The 22,810-nt window shown below is 38.1% G+C and overlaps 1 pseudogene; it reads right to left on the reverse strand.

The window, feature by feature from the left end:
* LOC133773460 (threonine aspartase 1-like) overlaps positions 1-22,810 on the reverse strand; it is a 55,358-nt pseudogene that overhangs the window by 13,209 nt on the left and 19,339 nt on the right.

Consider the following 22,810-nt stretch of genomic DNA (forward strand, 5'->3'; position numbering starts at 1 on the left):
ATATCATTCTCTCTCTCTCTCTCTCTCTCTCTCTCTCTCTCTCTTTCCCTCTTTCTCTGTAACTCTGCCTTTCAAATTAATAAATAAATCTTTTTAAAATGTAGTGTAAAATAATCAGTACAATACAAATATCGGTGAACCCTATTGTTATAAGCATTAACTAGTAGATATACGGACACATAAAATTTATGAGGATCATGGCATTTTACTAGTACAGGTTATTTTGCTTCCTATCTAGTCTCTACACTAAAAGTTATATCTGAGTATAGTTGGAAAAATTGAATATCTTTTTCAGGGGCCAGTGCTGTCATGCAGTGGGTTAAAGCCCCAGCCTGCAGTGCCAGCATCTCATATGGGTGCTGATTTGATTCCCAGCTGCTTCATTTCCCATCCAGCTCCCTGCTAATGTGCCTGGAAAAGCATAGGAGGAGAGTTCAAGTCCTTGGGCCCCTGCACCCATGTGAAAAACCTGGAAGAAGCTCCTGGGTTTGGATCAGCTCAGCTCTAGCCTTTGTGGACATCTGGGGAGTGAATCATCAGTTGGAAGACTTCTCTCTTTCTGTCTCTACCTCTCTGTAACTTTATCTTTCAAATAAATGAAATAAATCTTTAAAGATTGTGTATCTTTTCAATGTGCAAAGGAGTATTTTGGTTTATCTATACATTGTGAAATGGTTAAATCAAGCTTGTCAACATATCTAACATTCCTCATTCTCATCATTATTTATTGTAGGAACATTTAAAATGTGATGCCTTAGCAATTTTTAAGTATACAACAACCAGTTGTTATTTATTGAAATTTATTGAGATTTGCTTGTCTGTTTTTTATGTATATCACCCCTTTTAACATAGCACTCCTATAAGACATGTGAATTAAAATAATTCCTTTTGTGCAGATGAGATAGACGTTATGGTGAGAGTAAAATAGTTCTCAGGATGTCAAGAAAATAAGCAAAAGATGAAATCAGCCTTGGCAGGCTGCTCAAGGGCTCCCAAATCATACAGTAATTTTCATCGCCCTCTAGGACTCAGGGCTTGCGAGTTCTTGAGTGTTTCAAAATCAACTGCTTCTCTGTTGCACAGACTGGAAGGAGTGTCCTCTGAATTCCTTTAAAACAGAGGCATAAATTCTTGTACCATTGCATCCTTAGAGTTTCTATTAACTTATGACAATTTGATTTTATTGTTCTCTCTTTGGCTGTAATTATTTCAGTTAGCGAGCTTTTTCTAGATTGTACCATTTCCTTTACTTCAAATCATAGAAAAATGGTACTATAGTCTTCGAATTACACATTTGTTATCCAAGTATCTTCCCAGTTGCTAGGGTTTCTCTCCCATTCTTCCTACTGAACTGATAGGAATCTCATTCTCATAAAGTAGTTACTGCACTTACCCTTCTTGTGCTACAAACCTCCTGCAGCTTGCAAAAGAGATGCCACAGGAGGCTTCCCCACAATGGGGCTCTCCTGTAGAAAGCTACAAAGTTGGTCCACCACCACACCGGTTCCCAGGGAAGAGCCTCTTAACCTCTCTCCCTGAGCACAACTTTCCATTTGTTGTGAGTGAGGCTCCAGGGTCAGCAGGAGCTGCGTGAAGGATCCTGGGAGTATCAAGAAGTAACAGCAGTATTGAGGGTGGACAGAGGTAGAATTATCAGGAGAGGAGCTCAAGAAGCATACACCACTCTGGCCTCCTCTTATCAAATAATCATAAATAATTAAATTGGGAAAGGGAAAATGACTATTTTTAAACAAGCACAGAAAGTGTTATTTTGGAGACTGGTAGAATGCAAGTGAGCCAGCTATTCATGTCATACCCAGGAGCTCAGACAGAACTAAATTATGCTTCAGATTAATGTATCGGTCAGTTCAAAGGTTAGACAAACAGCTGTTTCTCAAGGAGGCACACTACAAAGCTTAACTGTTCATTGGAAGGTCTGCAATGGTCTCAATGGATTCCCAAAGGAGGCACTGTTATTTGTTTCTGATTGGGAGATACCCAAAACTGACTCCACGCTACTGATGACCTTTATCGCTGGGGCACGAGGGCGAAACTCTGGAGCCAGTGTGGTTTTTTACCAGTCTCTGGGAATAAAACAGAAAGAGAGAGGGGAAAAAAAACACCAACCCATCCCCCACCACCATCCCCACACACAATGTGTCTTCAGCAATTGGAAGATTGTTCAGAAACCTACAGTTTGGATGGGTGACAGAATGCTGTAGAGTCAGGAAGTCTCCTTGCTCCTTTCTACAGAGCATAAATAACTTAAAATAGGAAGCTCTTGGAGAATGCTGTGTGTAGTCTGGTTTGATGTGATGCATAGTTCCATAACTGCTAGTAAAGAAAAGGAAATAAGTTGCATCTTGACTCAATATTTACCATAATTCCCTTGATGATTCTCAACTACTCTGGAGGAATAATTCTTCATATGACACAGCAAACTGAACAGGATAAAACAAAGTAAAGCTATAAGAGAAAGACACAGAAAAAAAGGGAGAGAATTTAGAGTTATAGATTGGGACATAATATGTATTTGAATGTGACTTTATTTAAAGTTTTAATAAAAATAAATTCAGGTCTTAGAAAGATAATATAAACTCATGAAGAGATCCTGAGAAAATTTCAAGAAAATTCCATTAATTTATTTCTCAAATATTTCCACATTCTATCCAAGAGTGATGGTGTTAGAATATATCCTTTCTTGGCGGGGCCAGTGGCGCAATGGATAACGCGTCTGACTATGCATCAGAATATATCTTTTCCATTTATAAATAAAGATATTAAAATTCATGGTTGGTATCCATGTAAAGACATGGTGATTTAGAAGAAATGGTGATTTAGAAATGAGATTGGCACTTGGGGAGAATTTGGAGTAGGTTGAAGGAAAATCTTGATTGAGGATACTTCAATTTTGGATAGAGAATAATGTTGCCTGTGAAAGAAATAAGGATGTGGAGAAGAAAATTGGTCTGAAGGAATGTGAGTGCCAAATTAAACACACTAAGTCCAAGCAGCTTTTTCGTAGGCAGATGAAGATACCTGAAACTGGGAAAGTAGAAAGACCTAGAGAGGGAAAATAGAAAGACCTAGTTATGTGTTGACAGTTTCACCAGAGAATCAGCAAGAAGTTAAAGGATTTCTGAAGATCAAAGATAAGCCAATTTCAAAAGCCTACATTTAAAAAAAATTAATTTTCCAAGCTGCACCTGGGACTCCACTTCCAAAGAAAACTCATGATCAAGGTTAGCTGGGTCTGACAATGGTCACACTGGAAGATCTAGTAGTTTTCCCTGACCAGGTAGAAGACAGGGTTGTGTTCAGGTCAAGACCAAGTGGCCTGAGTCATGAAGAGTGAAAAGAAAAATCGGAAATCTCCCTCATATTTCATATGTGTCTATCGGCATCAGGTGACTAACAAGGTCAATGAGCTGGAAGAGCAAGTGCAATTAGGATTGACCAAGAGGAGGAAATTAGCAGAAGGAGGTATGATTATGGAACAGGATAGAAAGTAACTGGAGAGGCACTGAGTGTGGCTTTTCAGTGATTCTCTGTCAAAGTTTTTCTTATTTGTAGCATAAGGCTACTTGATAGATAAAATGAAACAACATAGAAAAACCCACTCTGCATTTTTTAACTTGTCTCATATTATTTGTTCTTCTAGTGTAGTGTCAAAATGCTTCCCACTGAATAAATGATTACTAAAATCTATGTAATTAATAAATTGAATCTGCTCTAGGAGGTGGAGTGCTCTGTGCTGAGATCTTGTGATGCCATTCAGCATTAGATTGGATTGTCGGAGCTGTGCTCTGTCTGGACATGACTGGTGTCAGGGAGACTGGATTTCAAAAACTGCACTCATGCTCTCAGAAATGCCATCAGAAATAACACTCAGGGTTATAATATAGAGTAAAACATGAATCAAGTGCTGAAGTTAGGTGAGGTGAACCTGGACTGGGTCACGAGTACTGTACTTTTGATTCTGAATCCCTAAGAGCCAAGTATGCCCTATTCCTATTTATATCAATGATCATAAATGATAGCTATCACTTTTTAGCCTTCGTTAACTATTAGAAAAGGCCTATGATATAGTTTGATGGTGTTTCCTCAAATGAAGAGATGTATTATTGTTGTAGAAGAAGCACAAGGGGACCAAAAGCCAGATCTTGTCTTAACACTCACATCCATGAATTCAGTCACAGATACTGATTAGATACCTACTATGTACTATACACTGTGCATATGCAGATGAACAACATAAACAAAGTCCCTGCTATCACAGAGCTTAATTTCATGGGAGAAGACATAAAGTTAATATAAAATGCAATAAATTAAGAAAAGGTGATTAAACTTCCTGAAGCATGGTAAAGCATTTGAGAAAAGGGAAGTTTAAGGAAATTAGGAGATGGTATGAGATTCACAGGAAAAGACTGATGAAAATCAAATTTGACAGCAGTGATGAAATATTATTTTCAACAAGCATAATCAATTGATCTGGTGTTAGATCAAACAATGGGCTATGGGTTTGATCAGTAGTTCCAAATCACCTGAGAACCTGTGAAACATGGAGATTCCAGAACATATCCCTGGAAATACTGATTCAGTACATTTTGATGAGGTCTCAGAGTACAGCAAATGAATACTCCATATAGTTCTGAACTAGTTGATCCTTGTTTCTTTGAAAATTTTTGAACCACATTGACAATTGTTAAGGAGCTAATTAGGAGTATGACTGCTGTACTGGTTAGGAAAATGGATATGCAGGAATTCAGGCTGATGCCTTTCAGTGCCAGAAATGGGCTGAACTTGGCACTTGTTGGCCTAAATGGATGTATAGCTGTTCTACTGAGTTTGTTTTTCTCCTAAGTTTTAAATAACTTCAGTGTAGACTTAAATGTTGTATATAGTGCAAGATTTTAAAACTGCATTTTCCTCAGGGAAACCTGAGGAAAAATACCTTCTGTTTATCCATTAATTATGCATGGGTACTTCTTAGAAAATGATGTTATAGGAAGAGAAATAAAGTAAAAAGGGAAGGAAACCATGAATATCAAAGTCTTTCTATTCTATATGCTTTATATTTCCTCCAGATTAAAATGAAGAAAAGTTTTACTTTATATGTAAAATTTCATTTTACTATAGAAGTTTGAAACATTGTAGTACAGTTAATTTTAAGTTTATAAAACTTAGAAAGCCTCAACAGAAAAAAAATCTATATGAATTGATAGCATATCTCAACTTGGTATCTATTTCCTAAAAACAGCTAGATATTTTAGGACAAAGGAGAAACCTCTTCTGCGTTCAATATTCACTTACTTCTTTCAAAAATAAGACAATATTCAGAATGTTTTATTGGCATGATTACTATTCAATATTTTTCATTTGTGGCATCTCCAAATATATTTCTGCATTAGATTACATCAGCTTGCCTTTACATGTAAGAATAATATAAACTTCTTTTAAACTCAATCAACCAAGAAAAGTGTTATCAAATCCATGTCCTATCTCTTTCAAGTAGATTGTTGTATGGCTACAAAGTCTCAGACTTTACAAGGCTCCTGAAGATATTAATGATTAACCAAAAGGAGGCACGGGATGAAACAATTTGGAACCTTAGGACAAGGAGTCAAAGAACCCTCTCCTCATTTTCATTTTACATGGTGATAGGATTCAGAAATCTTGATAATCTTCCAAACTCCGCCCCAGTATCTTTCATGAATCTAAATGAACACAAAGACATTGTGCTCTTATCTCCCAGAGGATTTGGCCAAATTCTTGAAAAGGAAAATCTTAATCCAGCACTCAAAAATGAGTGAATGAGAACAACAGCAAGAAATTAAAAGGAGATTGTGTCATGTCACTTTGTTGCCTACCTTGACTAGCTTTAGCTTGTCAATTCCCTGGAATACAAGTTGATTTCAGCAAGGTAGATCAAAAGAATGGAAGAGTTTCAATTTACAACCATTAAAAAAAGGGGGAGCATCATTTGTAGAACCACTTAGAGTGGGTAGATTTTTGTGATGTTAATAGTCTGGTAGTAAATTGCATATTTTAATATTCAAGTAAAAGGATGTTTAACAGATATTAGCTTTGGTGTGACAAAAAAGTTCCAAAGTAGGGAAATATCACATTTAACAGATTTTAGGCACAGCAAAAAGGTCTTAAGCCTGGGGTATGATAACACTTAACAATTTGTGACTATAGATGTCACAGAAAAGTTAAAATATGATGAAATCATCTTACATTGTAAGAGGAAATATTTTCAAAGACATCATAGGCTATAGTTGCTTTCCTAGTCAATTTAGAAGTTTCTAAAATTCTTTAGATATGTTAAGTGTGATTTTTTTACATTGTTAAACTACTTGGCAGTTGAGTCCATCCCTCAATTATACAATAAACTACAAAATGTAAGAGAACTCTAGAGACCATTAATGAGCACATTTCCTATTTATGAAACATCTAGTTTCTTCAGTCACCATACAGATTTTGACTTGAGAGTACCATAATCAGCACAGCAATGGCATCACATGCCCTTTCTAACCCAGCCTAAATCAGGAGCAGGAATTCACAGAATCCCTGCTGGTGCAGGATACAAAGGTACATTATGAGCAGAGCTTTCATGGTTGCCTGTAAGTCAGGTTCTTCTTTTTCTCAGTTCAGTGCTCACTTCCCAGTCTTTTCTTCTCACATTTTCCATGGCGTGGTGCTAGTTCTCACTTCTGAAGGAAGAAAACAAACCAGAAGAGCCCTCTGTTCTGGATGGAAACCCTGATTGTGGAGAGTCACAATAGCTTGTCCTGCTGACCACAGTGCAGACTCTCCACTCTTTTTGCAGAGGTCTGAAGATAAAGAGAGTTTAAAATCCCATCTGCCTTCCAAATCCTGGGGATTAACGCTGTTGCTATTTGCTCTTCATGACAAGCCAGTTGGGAAGAATGGGCAGGGCCAGTCAGTGGGATAAACTCAGTAAATGGGGACGACTACTCAACTTCCCTCACCCTCGCTGAGTGCAATGATGACAATGTGACTTTGATTCAAAACACTGAAGGCTTCCACCTCCTTATGTGTAACCATAAGATGATAATAACTCTGGTAACTCAGGCATCTAAGGCAAACATTGAGTGGTTTGTAGAAGTTCACAGAAAGACAGCAGTATCACAACCAGAATTGGAATAATTTCAGAAAATGTATTTCCTGCCCTCAGCCCTAAATAAGAAACCCTGAATTTTTAGACAAGGCATTAGTAAGAAGTTAGATAATGTTTTATTTTTATTTTTTACCTTTGGCATGGCACAGATGAATGGGTTAATTTATCTTAATGTAGTGCTTATTTTATGTTTTAAATAACTAGATAACCCAATGGATTGATTAAAATTCTAAAACAACAAACGATCCTGTTACCGCAAGGTCCCGACTTGCTGTAAAGTCTCAGAGGTAAAAACACTTTGAGCCGATGGTGAAACTCCATCCTCTTGTACTTAGGTATGGCTCCTGGTAAGGTAGAGCATGTCTGGTGCCCTGCTGTTTGGAAATGACCCAAAGGCAGAAGTGGAAGATGGGGTTTCAGCAGGAGAAACTGAGCATCTCAGAGGATTTGCGCTGTGCTGCAGAGACGCTTGCCTGTGAGTTACAATTTCCAAAGAAGACTTAGCTGGTAGTTCTAAATAATTGCAACTGTTTAGGTCATTCACCCTGAGATGGAAGGGATCTCTGTAGTTAATATATTGTGGTAACTCTGGATGGCAACTGTGGACAATTTTAGAAGCAGGGAAATATTAGGAGGAACCTTGAAAGATCTAATTCAGACATGCAAAACACATTTCCTTTGACATTCCTTTCTCCCTCTCTCTTTTCATACTTGACTTACCCCCCACCCCCCTTAAAAGAATTCGTGCATTGCATGAAATAAAAGTGGGGCTGGTGTTATGGTGCAGTGGGTTAAGATGCAGTTTGTCATGCCAACATCCCAGAACAGATCCTGGCTGCTCCCCTTCTGACCCCGCTTCCTTCTAAACTACCTGGGAAAGCAGTAAAAGGTGGTCCAAGTACTTGGATCCTTACCACCCACATGGGAGACCAAGATGAGGATCCTGGCTTCTGGGTTTGGCCTGGCCCACTCCAAGCTGTTGAGGACATTTGAGGAGTCAAACTGTGGATGGAATATCTCTCTCTCTCGCTCCTCCTGCCCCCATCTCTCTGTCTTATAAATAAATAAATAATTAAATAAATCTTTTTAGAAAAACTGGATCTCAAAGGTTTGCTCTTCCAAATATGTGTTCCTTTTCACATATGGTTGCTGAAATTTGAGATTCCTCTGAATAAATTAAGTTATAACAGAAAAGCTTCAAAGCTGGTGGTATCTACATGTTGGAAGTGATCATTTACAGACTGACTCCTGCTGGGTGATTTTTAAGCTTTAGTACTGAGGACATTAAGTTGCATTTACAGGGGCAGTGCTGGCTTGCAATTGTGAAAAAAGCACTTTGAGATGAATTTGGAATTAGGTCCCTATAGGAGGTGAGGTTCTCTGGTTGCCTGAAGTATCAGTTGGAAGGGTAAAGGGAGGAAAGTTGTTATACTGTAAAACTTGCACACAGGCACACAGAAAGAATCCTCCATGGTGGCATGGGATGAGAGCCCTGCCTTCAGCTCAAGGAGCTGCTGAAATCTGATCAACCCAAGGCCATTCCACAGGAGGCTGTCATCGCCTTGCCCAGAGTTTGCAAAACTTAAAAGGGAAAACACTTTCACTTTCAGAGCTTTTGTAGAAGAGACAACTGCTACTTCTCATACTGAGGCATTGCAACAAGTCTCATTGTCTGATTGATTTGTAGTTTGAAGATTTTTTATTCTCTCGTTGGATCATTCATTTCTCTAGAAATCTCTGTCTTGTATACTCTGAGCACCCAAAGACTGGATCATTAGGGAGGATACGATCTCCTGCAAGTCCTTTCATTCTGGCTGTCTTCCCTATCTGGCTCTCCTTCTTTACTCCAGCTGCTGTGTCATCATGCCAAAGCTCCACCCGTGTTTTTTGTGAGGGACTCACAGAAATGTTGGCCTTCAAGTGTCTGTGTGTTTGTAAAACGTGTATCCAGTGAGTCAGTATTTCTCAGAGGAGGCATCTTCCCCATGAGAGGACAATAAACATATTCCACAATCATACCTCTGAGAGCATTTCTTCCTTTACGTGGGTTGATTTTGAGATGGATAAAAATTTGTATTAAGAAAAGTTGCTCTAAAACTTTGTGAATATTGCTTGCAATGTGCTACTTAATTCCACATTTTAAAATATTTTACTGATATAATATTTGCTTCTTCTGCAATATAAATTTTAACTGTGGAATGATGCATTGACACCAACTTTCAAAACAACATCATCGTGGGTATTAGAACTTCTACATGTACAGAAGGGATGCATTGTTGGGGATTTGAAAACAGCCAAAGCTTGTCTTTGATGTTTTAAATGTGTTAATATGCATTAGACTGTTATGGAGTAGAAGAATGAATTGTTGGTTTGTAGTTCTTTCCTGTTTGGCATGAGATTTAAATAAAACACTGGTTGTAGGATGCCCAGCACAGGACCTGGAATCTTACATACTCGATATTGTTAATTGAATCTGAACTTGAATGGTTTGAGATTCCAGATACAACAAACATATAACATGTAACTCAGATTGTGACTATGAAGTGTGTCTAAAATACTAGAAATAGAACAAAAATGAAAAAATATATTCTGTTAGTTGTCATCAATACTATATTTATGATGATAATATTCTGCCAGCTCACTTAAAAATTAGAGATCATATAAAATTTTAAATGTGATTGAATTGGATTGGATTAAATTGGAGTACCTTGGCACGATCCCATCGAGGTGGCATGTACCAATGCCATCTCACTAGTCAAAGTGATCATAATGATAGGCTCACATTGATCATAATGATAGGTCTAAGAGTCAAAGGAATCACATAAACAAGACTAGTGTCTGCTAATACTAGCTGATAGAATTAAAAAGGGAGAGAATGATCCAACAAGGGAAGTGGGATACATAGCAGACTCATAGAATGGCAGATGCCCTAAACAGAACTCTGGCCTCAGAATCAGCCCTTAAGGCATTTGGATCTGGCTGAAGAGCCCATGAGCATAGTATAGGCATGGAAAGCCAAGACACTCTGGAAAAAAAAAAAAAAAAGAAAAAAAAACACTAAGTGAAAGATCTCTGTGAATGAGATCCAAGTGGAAAGAACGGGCCATCAAAGAAGGAGGTACCTTTCTCTGAAGGGAGGAGAGAACTTCCACTTTGACTGTGACCTTGTCTAAATAAGATAGGAGTCAGCGAACTCAAAAGGCTTCCATAGACTTGACAACTCATGACAAGAGCCTAGGGAGACTACTGATGCCTTAAACAAGAGTGTCAATTGTTAAGTCAACAACAGGAGTCACTGTGCACTTACTCCTCATGTAGGATTTCTGTCCTTAATGTGTTGTTCAGTGTGAATTAATGCTGTAACTAGTACTAAAACAGTATTTTACACTTTATGTTTCTGTGTGGGTGCAAACTGTTGAAATCTTTACTTAATATATACTAAATTGATCTTCTGTATATAAAGATAATTGAAAATGAATCTTGATGTAAATAGAATGGGAGAGGGAGCAGGAGATGGGAGGGTTGTGGATGGGAGGGAAGTTATAGGGGGGAAAGCCATTGTAATCCATAAGTTGTACTTTGGAAATATATATTTACTAAATAAAAGTTTAAAAAAATTTAAATGTGGATCTTCAAAAAGAATAAAGAGGAAGAAGAGAGGCAGAGGGGAAAGAAGAGAAGAGAAAGAGGGATCGAAAAAAATAATTATGTGTGATGCTTGACATTTGAAGGGGGAAGTATACATCGTAATAGTTTTTTAAAAAAAGGAAATGAGAGTAAGACATCTTGGATTCAAACCCTGCACTAATACATAAGAAGTCATCAATTTGAGTCAAATAATTTGATCCTTCCAAGCCACGATTTCCTCTTCTTTGAAATGGGAATGTAATAGTACCTGCCTACTTGGGTTGTTGTAAGAACAAATTAAGATAATGAGTCCATTTAACAACATTTAACTCAACAACATTTAAATCAGCAACAGTACAAAAAAGTTGTATTAAAAGATGGACAAAAGATTTCAATTTCAACTTGCAAATATATGAAAAGATTCTCAGTATCACTAATCATTAGAAAAATGCAAATTAAAGCCACAATAACTGCAAAAAGTCCACAGAAAATAATAGGTTTTGGCAAGAATCTACAGAAATTGGAAAACTTTTGGCACTATAGGTGGGAAAATAAAATGTCGTAGTTGCTGTGGAAAACAGTATGGAGATCTTCAAAGAATCAAAAACAGAATTATATGAGGCTGGCATTGTGGCCTAGTGGGCTAAGCCTCCATCTACAATGTCAGCCTCCCACATGGGCGTTGATTGAGTCCTGGCTGCTCTGCTTTCAATCCAGCTCCATGCTAATGCACCTAGGAAGAAAGTTCCTGGCCCAGCTCTTGTCATTGCAGCAATTTGGGGAGTGAACCAGCAAGTGCAAGATATCTCTCTCTCTCTCTCTCTCTCTCTCTCTTCATCTCTTCATGACTTTCCATAACTCTACCTTTCAAATAAATAAATATTTTGATGGCCCAAGTCCTTGGGCCCTGCACCCCATGGGAGACCAGGAGAAGCACCTGGCTCCTGCCATGGGATCAGCGCGGTGCGCCGGCCGCAGCGCCTACAGCGGCGGCCATTGGAGGGTGAACCAACGGCAAAAAGGAAGACCTTTCTCTCTGTCTCTCTCTCACTGTCCACTCTGCCTGTCAAAAAAAAAAAGTATACTTAATGTATGATCCAGAAATCCTACTTCTGGATACACACCCTAAAGAACTGAAAGCAGGATCTCAAAGAGATATTTGAAAACTCACATTCATTGCAACATTACCCACTATAATCAGGGATGAAGTAATCCAAATATCAATAGATAGAAGAATTGACTTTGTCAACAAAGTATATAAATACAGTGGAATATTTGTGAGTAACATGCTGCAACATATGTAAACACTGACAATATCATGCAAGTATAATAAGCCAGCTTCTAAAGACCCCCCCCGCCTTGTAGTGTTACCTAAAGTAGTAAAACTTAAGAAAGAAAGAATGATGGTTACCCAAGCAAGGGAAAGGAATCAAGGAGTTTTTTATTCAATGAGTACAGAGTGTCAGTTTTACATAGTGCAAAACTTTTAGAGAGGTGTTGTACTGCAATATGAATACAGTTAACACTACTGAGTTGTGCACTTATGTTTTCCTTGACCACAATTAAAAGTAAAAATAAATATCAATTTATATAAATATAAAGTATGAAATATTAAGAAAATTGAGAGAAGGCTTAGTTTGGCAATGAGGCATTGAAAGAAAGCATGTGAGGTACAATACTTTCCAAATTAATGTTGAAAATTATTTTTACTTGAATTCCATCCCACCAGGCATTTATGAATTTTATTGCATAGTTAAATACTCAGAATGCAATTTTTTTTATTTTCTGAGTAGATAAAGCACTAGTGCATATATTTCAAAGTTATATTTCCAATGATTGTATCAAACTTTCCCTATTAAAAAAATCTACTTTGTTAGTATTTTCTCCAAACCTTAAGGGGTTTGTTGGTTGGTTGTATTCATATTTTTTTTTCAAATTAAGCTGATAAAAATTATTTGGGAAAAAGCTATTATGAATATAATAAATTAATTCAAATAGGGGGAAACCTACATGTTGTACCACATGGGCACATGATAGTGCTTGGTGTTTTGCAAAAGAAAGATCTTGGGATGAGAGAGATGAAAAAGTACAAAGGAAAATTCTAAAACAGGAATAAAGGATGAGAAAAAGCAAAAAGGAAGAGGTATATGGGTAAATACAGCAACAAAAAGAGATAGAGGATGATTAAGTTTCAATTTAAGAAAAAAATATCCAGGAGTTGGAGATCAGATACAGATATTACAGTATTTAAAGTAAACTCCATTGGACTGAACTAGATGCAAAAATTGAATGGAGTATGAGGTGTTTCTTCTACTTAAGGTGGAATTATTAGATAAGAATTAGAATAGTCAATTTCTGGGGAACTTCTTCACAAACTGACAGATGAAGACTTAAACTAGTTCTAGAGAAGCTAATATAATACAAATTATTTCATATCAAAATATGTGTTTTAAGCATAAAAATACAGGAATGAAGATAAAGTCAAAATATATATTTTATAAGACTTACATATACGATTGCAACAATTAAAAAATTGTAGGACTTATCTACATACCCCAAGCCGTACAAATGTTTTGAGAACCACACAAATGACAGATGAGGTCCCTGCCTACTACCAGGAAGCTTGAAAATCACCTTGGAAGCCGAAGTCCTAAGTCTCAGTTACTATTTCAGAGAGAGCACACAGTATGCCTCAGAGACAGAATGAGTAAAGACAAAGATACAGTGAGGATAACAGAAGTTTTCATCTCTGTGACACACTGAAATCTTTGGGAAAATACACCTGGCTCTAACCCATGGCTACAAATCCAGTTCAGCTCACTTCCCACATTGGACTGTCGAATCTCATCTTCGCCCCAGACTTCAGCTACCCACAGTGCATGCTCTGGGCATGGTGCTGGACCAACGACTCAAGTTCCCTACCACCCACCTGAAAGACCCAGATTGAGTTTCTGGCTCAGCCTCAATTGATATAGGCATTTGGGGAGTGAACCGATGGATGGGAGATCTCCGAAACTCTGTTTAATTCTCTTCTGTCTTTGTCCCTCCACCTCTCAAATGAAGGAAATAAATGAACATATTTTAAAATCAATAGAGCAATTTTCCCCATGGCTGTATGTGTTGGCCCTGTGTCTTGTCTCTCCCTTCCTCCCTCCCTCCCTCTTCTTCGTCCCACTCATTTCCTGCCTCAGAAATCTTTCTTTTATTCTGCTGTAAGAGACAGACAAAAAAAAAAAAAAAACAAACCCATATTTTAATAAGACCATAAGTTGCATTTTTAAATCATCTTTACTTGAAGCCTCAACTGTGGCTGGGGACTTGACTTTCACTCTGTTTGCTCAGAAACCTGTTGAAAAGTGGAACATACAAGGGTCTGATCTCTGACGTCTCAGCTAGACTCCATCTTGTGAACCTGCAAAGAGAAAGATGAAGCAGAGCACTCTCTCGTTGCAATCTGAACACAACTTCCAAGGCAGATCTGTTGTAAAACAAACATCAGTTGTAGGAAAAAAAGAACAAACAAGTTCTGAAGTGAAGAAGTGAAAGAATAGGTGGTATTTTCAGAAATATTTTAACAAAAACTTTAAATATTTACTGAATGGGCTGGCCCTGTCGCATAGTAGATAAAGCCACTGCCTGCAGTGTCAGCATCCTATATGGACGCCAGTCAAGACTCGGCTGCTCCACTTCCGATCCAGCTCTCTGCTCTGGCCTGGGAAAGCAATAAAAGATGGTCCAATTTCTTGGGCCCCCTGGACCCCCATGGGAGACCCGAGAGAAGTTCCTGGCTCCTAGCTTCGGATCTGCCCAGCTCTGGCCATTGCATCTGTTCAGGGTGTGAACCAGCGGATGGAAGACTTTTTCTCTCTCTCTCTGCCCCTGCCTCTCTATAACTCTTCCTTTCGGATAAAAAAATTTTATTTTTAAAAATAATTACCGAAAATATGTGGCTGAATTGTTACAATGTTTCTTGATAACCTGCCTATATACTAAATTTATCTTTTTGTCGAAAGCATCTAAGACTCTTTTTCTCTTACTCTTGCTTCTACCATCATTCTCACATTCTTTCTCTTGCCCTGAGCAAAGTAATGCATCCACTAGTCAAGCTAACATCCTCAAGGCATTGCAGACACCAGAGTATTTATATATACGCACATATATACATATATAAAGTATATGAGTGAAATTTACATTTTGAGACTTGATCATTGTTTACTGCTCCTGTCTGTACTCCTGAGCAACATTGGTTCTTCTACTTACTACTTGTGGAATTATTTATTTAGTGGAGGGTTAAGCTTGCAAAGGAAATTGAAAACATGTCATTGTAAAAAGTAAAGGAAAAATAAGAAAGGAAAAAGGAGAGAGGGTGGGAGGATAGGATGGGAAATATCATTATGTTCTCTTTTTTTAAAAAAAAAAAGATTTATTTATTTGAAAGAGTAACACAGAGAGAGGAAAGGCAGAGAGAGAGACAGAGAGGTCTTCCATCCGATGATTCACTCTCCAGTTGGCTACAACAGCCAGAGCTGTGCTGATCCGAAGCCAGGAGGCAGGAGCTTATTCTGGGTCTCCCACAGGGATGCAGGGGTCCAAGCACTTGGGTCATCTGCCACTGCTTTCCCAAGCCATAGCAGAGATCTGGACCAGAGGTGGAGCAGCCAGGTTTCGAACCGGCTGCTTCAGGCTGGTTTTTCAGGCCAGGGTGTTAACCCGAAGCACCACAATGCCAACCCTATATCATTATGTTCTTAATATTGTATATATGAAATTCATGAAATTTCTTCCCCTTAAGCATATTTCAAACATTTGTTTAAAACAGAAAACACTGTGTCTCCTTTAAGCTACCAACAAGACCTTTATAAGGGGATCTCAGCTTATGCTTGACCATGGGATCCATTTGATGTTGGAACATCAATGGCAGTAGAATGGTAATAAAAAACTAGTTGGGCCGGTGCCGCGGCTCACTTGGCTAATCCTCCTGCAGCACCGGCATCCCGGGTTCTAGTTCTGGTTGGGGCACTGGATTCTGTCCTGGTTGCTCCTCTTCCAGTCCAGCTCTCTGCTGTGTCCCGGGAAGGCAGTGGAGGATGGCCCAAAGTGCTGGGGCCCTGTACCTGCATGGGAGACCAGAAGGAAGTACCTGGCTCCTGGCTTCGGATCGGCGCAGATGGCCATAGCAGCCATTACGGGGTGAACCAACGAAAGGAAGACCTTTTTGTCTCTCTCTCTCACTGTCTAACTCTGCCTGTCGAAAAGAAAGAAAGAAAGAGAGAGAGAGAGAGAGGAAGAGAGAGAGAAAGAGAGAAAGAGAGAAAGAGAGAAAGAGAGAGAGAGAGAAAGAAAGAAAGAAAGAAAGAAAGGAAGGAAGGAAGGAAGAAAGGAAGGAAGGAAGGAAGGAAGGAAGGAAGGAAGGAAGGAAGGAAGGAAGGAAGGAAGAAAGAAAAGAAAGAAAGAGCTAGCTGGGGCAAGAGTTGGGGAAGAGGGATGTGGTGCCCAGGCTCTCTCCGATCCCAGCTCATGCTAATTCAGATCTTGGGAGGTATCAGGTGATGGCTCAAATGATTGATAGTGTTCTTGCTACCCATGTGAGAGTCTTGCACTGAATTCCCACTTCCTGCCTTCTGGCTTCTGATTGGCCTAGCCTTGGCTGCTTTGGGCATTTGGAGAGTGAGTCAGCAGATGGAAGATTCTCTTCCTCTCTCTCTCAAAATAAATAAATAAAATTTAGCTTGTTACACACACACAAAGGTACTTTAAAAGGTTCCTGGAAGGGCCAGTGTTGTAACACGAGGATTAAGCCATGTGTGATGCTTGCATCCCCTATTGCAGCACCAGTTCAAGTCCAGGTTGCTCTGCTTCCAGTTCACCTCCTTGCTAATGTGCCTGGGGAAGCAGTGGAAGATGATCCAACTACTTGAGCCCCTGCCATGCAAGAGGGAGACCTGGATGGGGTTCCTGGCTCCTGGCTTTAGCTTGTACCAGTCCTGTCTACTGAAGCCATCTGAGGAGTGAACCAGATGATAAAAGATCAATATCTTTCTCTTGTCCCACTCTTCCCTTACCCCTCCCTTTCCCTCTCCCTCCCTCTCCTTTTCCCTCTTTGTCACAACCTTTCAAATAAATGAAATAAGTCTTCCATCTGCTGCTTCATTCCCAAAACGGTTGCAGTGGGCTGAGCTATGTCTATCTGAAGACAGGAGCTAGGAGCTTCCTCCGAGTCTCCCACATGTGTGCAGGGGCCCAAGCACCTGGGCTATCTTCTAATATTTTCCCAGGCCATAGTAGAGAGCTGGGATTGGAAGTAGAGCTGCTGGGACTTGAACTGGCGGCCATATGGGATGCCGGCACTGGAGATCAGCGCTTTAACCCACAAGCCCTGAAATAAATTTTTTTTAAAGTTTATGGACAATATGTATTATAAAAAATTCACACAGATTCATGAAAATTTTACAACAAAATAAACTTATCTTTTAATCATACTGCCTTTGTGGAAAACAGTATGACATTTCTTTGAAAACCTAAAAATAGAACTACCATGTGATCCAGCAATATCCCTCCTGGGTGCATTTCCAAGGGAACTGTAATCAGTTTATGAAAGAGACATCTACGATCCCAAATTTACTGCAGCACTACTCACAATATTCAGAAAACACAAACAACCTGAGTGTCCTTCGCCTGGTGAATGGGTAAAGAAAATGCAGTACATGTACACAGTGGAATATTACGTAGCCATTCACGCATGAAATCCTGTCCTGTACACCAGCATGGATGGAACTGGAGGCCGTTATGTTAAGCAAAATAAGCCAAACATGAAAGACAATTATCACATGCCCTCATTCCTATGTGGAGTCTTAAAAAGTAAGTGGTCTCATAGAAGTTAAACGTACAATTGTGGTTTCCAGATGCTGGGGTGGTAGGAGGGGAAGAAGCAACTGGGAAAGACTTTCTCAATGGATATTTGGTTATAGCTAGATAAGAGTAAGAAGCTCTGGGGCCCTACCCTATTGTGCAGTTGGGTAAAGACGCATAAATGTTAATTTATTGTATTTTTCTCTATAAAAACCCGAAAAGATAGGATTTGGGGAAGTTTTCATTGTGAAAGAATGTTAAATGTTGGAAAGTGTATCTTTGTTTTTATCTTGATTGAACATTACACAAGGTAAAATTTCTATAAAACATAGCACCCCACAAAAATGCACAATTTTATGTCTGAAATATTTATTTAAAAATGATTTCACTTTTACAAACAGATTTCAAGTTTTTCACACCAAAACGAAGTTTTTTTTTTTTTTTTAGTTCCTTTTTTCCACAAACTTTTTGATTTACCCTATACTCCAGCATAGGACTGATAAGCACAAATCAGCAGTCATTCTTTTTTTCTTTATTGTCCTATTTTGCTTCAATATTACTGGGCTGATATGTTTCTGTTGACCAGGGTGCAAAAGTTGTGGAAAAGGTTAGCATAGAGGAGGCTCAAGGGACATGTTCAAGATTAACTTTTTCCAATGAATAAAATAAGCTAAATGTTAATTTGAGATTTCTTACTCCTGTGTAAGAAATAGTTACTAAAGAAAATAAATTTTTGCAATGTTAAATAATGGAAATCTGACTAGATTAAGGTATATTATAAAGCAAATAGTGACTCACATCATCTGTGCCTACGTATAAAAATAGAATCTCTAATATATACATATATAAGTATATATATAATTGTGTATGTGTGAAAGAGAGTGAGAAACATAAAGACACACACACACACACAGAGATATTAGGAAAGATTGCTAAAGTGTTCATTTATTTGTTCCACTATCATTTATAGTGTCCTTGCTATGTTTCCCGTACTGTGCAAAGTATCAAGCTAACAAAAACTGTCGGCATAGGGTTTACATTCCAGTGAAATACACACACAATTAAAAGCCAAAGCACAAATAATACATCTGGTAGTTAAATTGTGAAGGCTTTGAGTAAAAGAAACGAAGAGAGAAAGAGTAGGTCCTTCTGGTTGTCCTGTTAGAGAGGATGTCAGGGATGTCTTCCCTCAGAAACAGCATGCAAAGGAAGAAAGAAGAGAGGCTCTCAGAGAGCAAGCCATGTGCATAGGTTAGATGATGGGAAGACCACGCACAGAGCTCTCGGGATGTGTTTGTGCACAGCTTGTCGAATGCAGGGGCAGAAGGTCAAGGGAACTGCAGCAGGGTGTTACTTGGAGTGGATATTTTTATCCCTGCATACTCATACTTGGCAGGTCCACTTTTTAACATGGTATAAATTTAATAACTGTTTTTAATCACCATAGCCCATAATTCCATTCTGTAAAGTGGCATATGATTTTTGGAGAGAAAGGAAACATTTAACAAGTAGTGTTCACTGGCACACAGAGAATACACTGAAAAGAACCAGATTCAATTACCTAGTCACTTTATGTGGGTATAAAATTGGAATGTGGGTAAAACTCTAACACCATTATCAAAACTACATGAAAAACCAAGTGAGATATCTGTAACAGAATTCCTGCCTTGTCTGATGGGCTGCATGTCCATGAAAATAGGATCCTATGTTAAAAGGATACTATTGTAGATACTGAAAGATCAAAATTCAGATTGCTGTATCAGTTAAACTGCTATCTTGGGTATTACACTGCTTTCCTAGTAATCAATGCCAAGTGTTAATTTCTCTCTGTGGTATGTTTTTTTTTTTAAGATTCAATAACATTGAGGTGTCCAAAATCATTTATTGATGCTCACTTTCAACTACCTGAGAAACAGAAATGGTTGTTTTTCAAATTAAATGCTTTACACAGAGTATAATTTCATAAGTTAGAGCTCAACGGAGTAACAACATATGTTTTCATTTCTTTTCAGTGTTCTCTCTGTTACACTCCAATCCCATATATACCAACAGTAGCAACTGTCTTTTCTTCATATATCATCAAACATTTAGTGTCATAGAGTTATTAATCACAGTTTGCACTTAGATAGCCTGAGTTTGAAAAGGCATTACTTAGAATTCTATAAACAGTCATTAATCCTTCAAAAAAAAAAAAAAGAAAAAGGAAGGAAGATAAAATTTTGGGAGATCTTATGCTTTGTAATCATTTCATCCAAATCTAAATTTTTCTGTTTCCAGAATTACATGCACACCATTTTTTTTTTCATAGGACCAAGCTTGTTCATGTTTTTGAGGATGTAAAACCAACTGTACTTCTGATACCATAAGGCTTAAAATTCAGAAGGAAGTGGATGTTTTGGCCAGCCCTAGCCTTTTTTGCTCTGAGGCCATCTTTTCCAGAATTTTCTCTGACCCTGGGGTCAGCTCATTGCTAGATGCTCTCAGTATCCTCAGTGAGTTCCAGGCAACAGCTTCTACATATGATATCACTTGTTCCTGTAGTTATATTTTTCCTGAAATGACATTGTACAATCTAAAATAATATTGGGCTCTAGATTTTCAAAATTATTCTCCATGTAAACTGTTTGTTTGTTTGAAAAACAACAATTTCTGTTCTCCAAAGAATTCAGAATGAGCACCAACATATGGTTTTGGACACCTCAACTTCATCAAATCTTTTCAATGAAACCTATTTTATTCATATTATTTTTGGAATCCCCATTAAGGTGCTCATGGTAGGTGATAAATGTGTTACTGAATAATGAATGCTATATGGCTCTAAATTTCTGAGTACCATTCAGTCCCTATTATGAATTAATTGTCTGACCTTACACAAATTCATTACATTTTTATCATTTCTTGCTAAAAATAATGCTAATAATAACACTAAAAATGCTATTTGGGGAACAGTTTTTATGTACCACATATTGTTCTGACCCATGTATTAATTCTTAAAGTTTCATAAAAATCTTATGAGGTAGATTTTTTTTAGCCTTAATTTATAGTTGTAATAATTAAGGCCCAGAAGAATAAAATACCTTGCTTTTACTAAAACTAGTAAGTGGCAGAATTGCAAATTTGAGTCCAGGCATTTAGCTAGAAAATGTGGCCTGACTAGATACTTAAATGATTCTTCAGGGGCCGGCATTGTGGCGTAGTAAGTAAGGCCGCTGCCTGCAGTGCCAGCATCCCATATGGGCGCTGGTTCATGTCCTGGCTGCTCCACTTGTGATCCAGCTCTCTGCTATGACCTGAGAAAGCAGTAGAAAATGGCCCAAGTCTTTGAGCCCCTCTACCCACATGGGAGAACCAGAAGAAGCTCCTGGCTCCTGACTTTAGATGGACGGCTCCTGACTTTAGATGGACGCAGCTCTGGCATTTGTGGCCAACTGGGGAGTGAACCATTGGATGGAATACCTTTCTCTCTCTCTGCCTCTCCTCTCTCTGTGTAACTCTGACTTTCAAATAAATAAAAAAAAAATCTTTAAAAAAATGATTCTTCAGTTCTTTTTCAAAATCAATGTTGAATAACAGTGAATTTGTTTTTAGGAAAAGACTTATCCATTGATTGGATGTAGATATGCAACTTTGCCCCACCTTTCATTTATTGTATAGCTAGTAACTCAGAAGATTGTTTATCTTTAACATTTATTTATAAATTATAATAATATATCCCTTGTTGATCTGATATTTAAATAAATTACTACCCATAATATATCACTGTTTAAGAAATGACATGATTTCAGTGTTGTAGAAATAATATTCATCTAATGCTCAAAGAAATCCATAGCCAAATAAAACAATGAATAGCTCCAAGTTATACTTTTCTGAGATACCACATCATTGAGAAGATAGAAAAAGATGACTTTTAGGCAGAATTGTTCAAAGTAAAGATTCACAGTGGCTGAGTTGTTTAGTAAATAACGAGATTTTGGTGGTTTTAAGGTAACGTCTCACTCCAAATCAATCTCAAAGTCTGGTTTAAAACACAGACGCTGCTAGTAGCAATAAAAAGTAAACATACTCTGTTTTATTTACTCAGACAAATCATAACACCTCTGGTTTTCAGATGACGAAACAGAGTCCAATGCATCCATAGTCAATCTGTTGGTGAGAAGCAGAGCAAGGATGGGATGATGGCTCTGTCAACTCAACAATTCTGTCTTCTTAAGTGTTATTTTGTTCTCAACTTGAAAATGTGGTTTTAGATAATATATACATTTTTCTGCTAGCATCACATGTTTTGGCTTCACTTAGCTCTGGTCAGGGTGATCCACACTAAGGAAACACATTCATTCACTCAACACATTATTTATGATGTACGAAATTGACAGGGACAGGCAGTGTGCACAGCAAGGTCTCTGAAGTTAAGCACATCAAGTGAAAACATCACTTAGTGTCACTCACTTTTCAAGGATAGATTTACTACTAAAATTTTAATTTCATAGCATTAAAATGAAGCTACTCGCCACCCCCCCGCCCCCAAATCACAAGACCCGAATGAGCTTTGTTTCTAGATGTATAGTGCAAGCAGGCCAGAGGCAGAAGAATCTCCTCTAAGAGAAAATACTAGTTGCTACATGGGCATCTAGCCAATCTTGAAAATGAGCACGGCATTTTCAGTCTTCAGAATATTAAGAACAGGTCATAAGAAAAAGAAAATAGGAAGTAAGGCCCGGAGGTTGAGAAGCCTGGAGTCGGTTCAGACTGTCTGAATCACTTATGTTGTGGTGGTGATTTGAGCTGACAAAATGTTATTGGAGGGATCACTCTCCTCAACACTGTTTGCTTTGGGAAGTCAGGCAGAGATTTATTATGGCTGAAAGCCTTTACAGCTGTCGGATGTAGTCCTGGGTTACGAGAGTTGAAAATATCAGCTGAAATTAATAGCATGAGTTGTGATTTTGAATATTTGCAACAGTTGCAATGAAAAAGAGAGGGGGAAAAAAAAGAGAGAGACCACAGTTTTGTTGTGCATCTATGATTACATTGAACTGTGGAGAAAAAAGTCTTGATATATCAGGGAAAGAAAAAGGCAATACAGTATCCACTGGATATCTAAAATAGATGCTTGAAAGGCTGTAATAAAAGCATGAAAATTAATAGGATGACATTGAGATGTAAGATGTTAGATTGCACATGCGGAATGAA

This window comes from Lepus europaeus, chromosome 14, assembly GCF_033115175.1.
Source record: "Lepus europaeus isolate LE1 chromosome 14, mLepTim1.pri, whole genome shotgun sequence".
Taxonomy (NCBI): domain Eukaryota; kingdom Metazoa; phylum Chordata; class Mammalia; order Lagomorpha; family Leporidae; genus Lepus; species Lepus europaeus.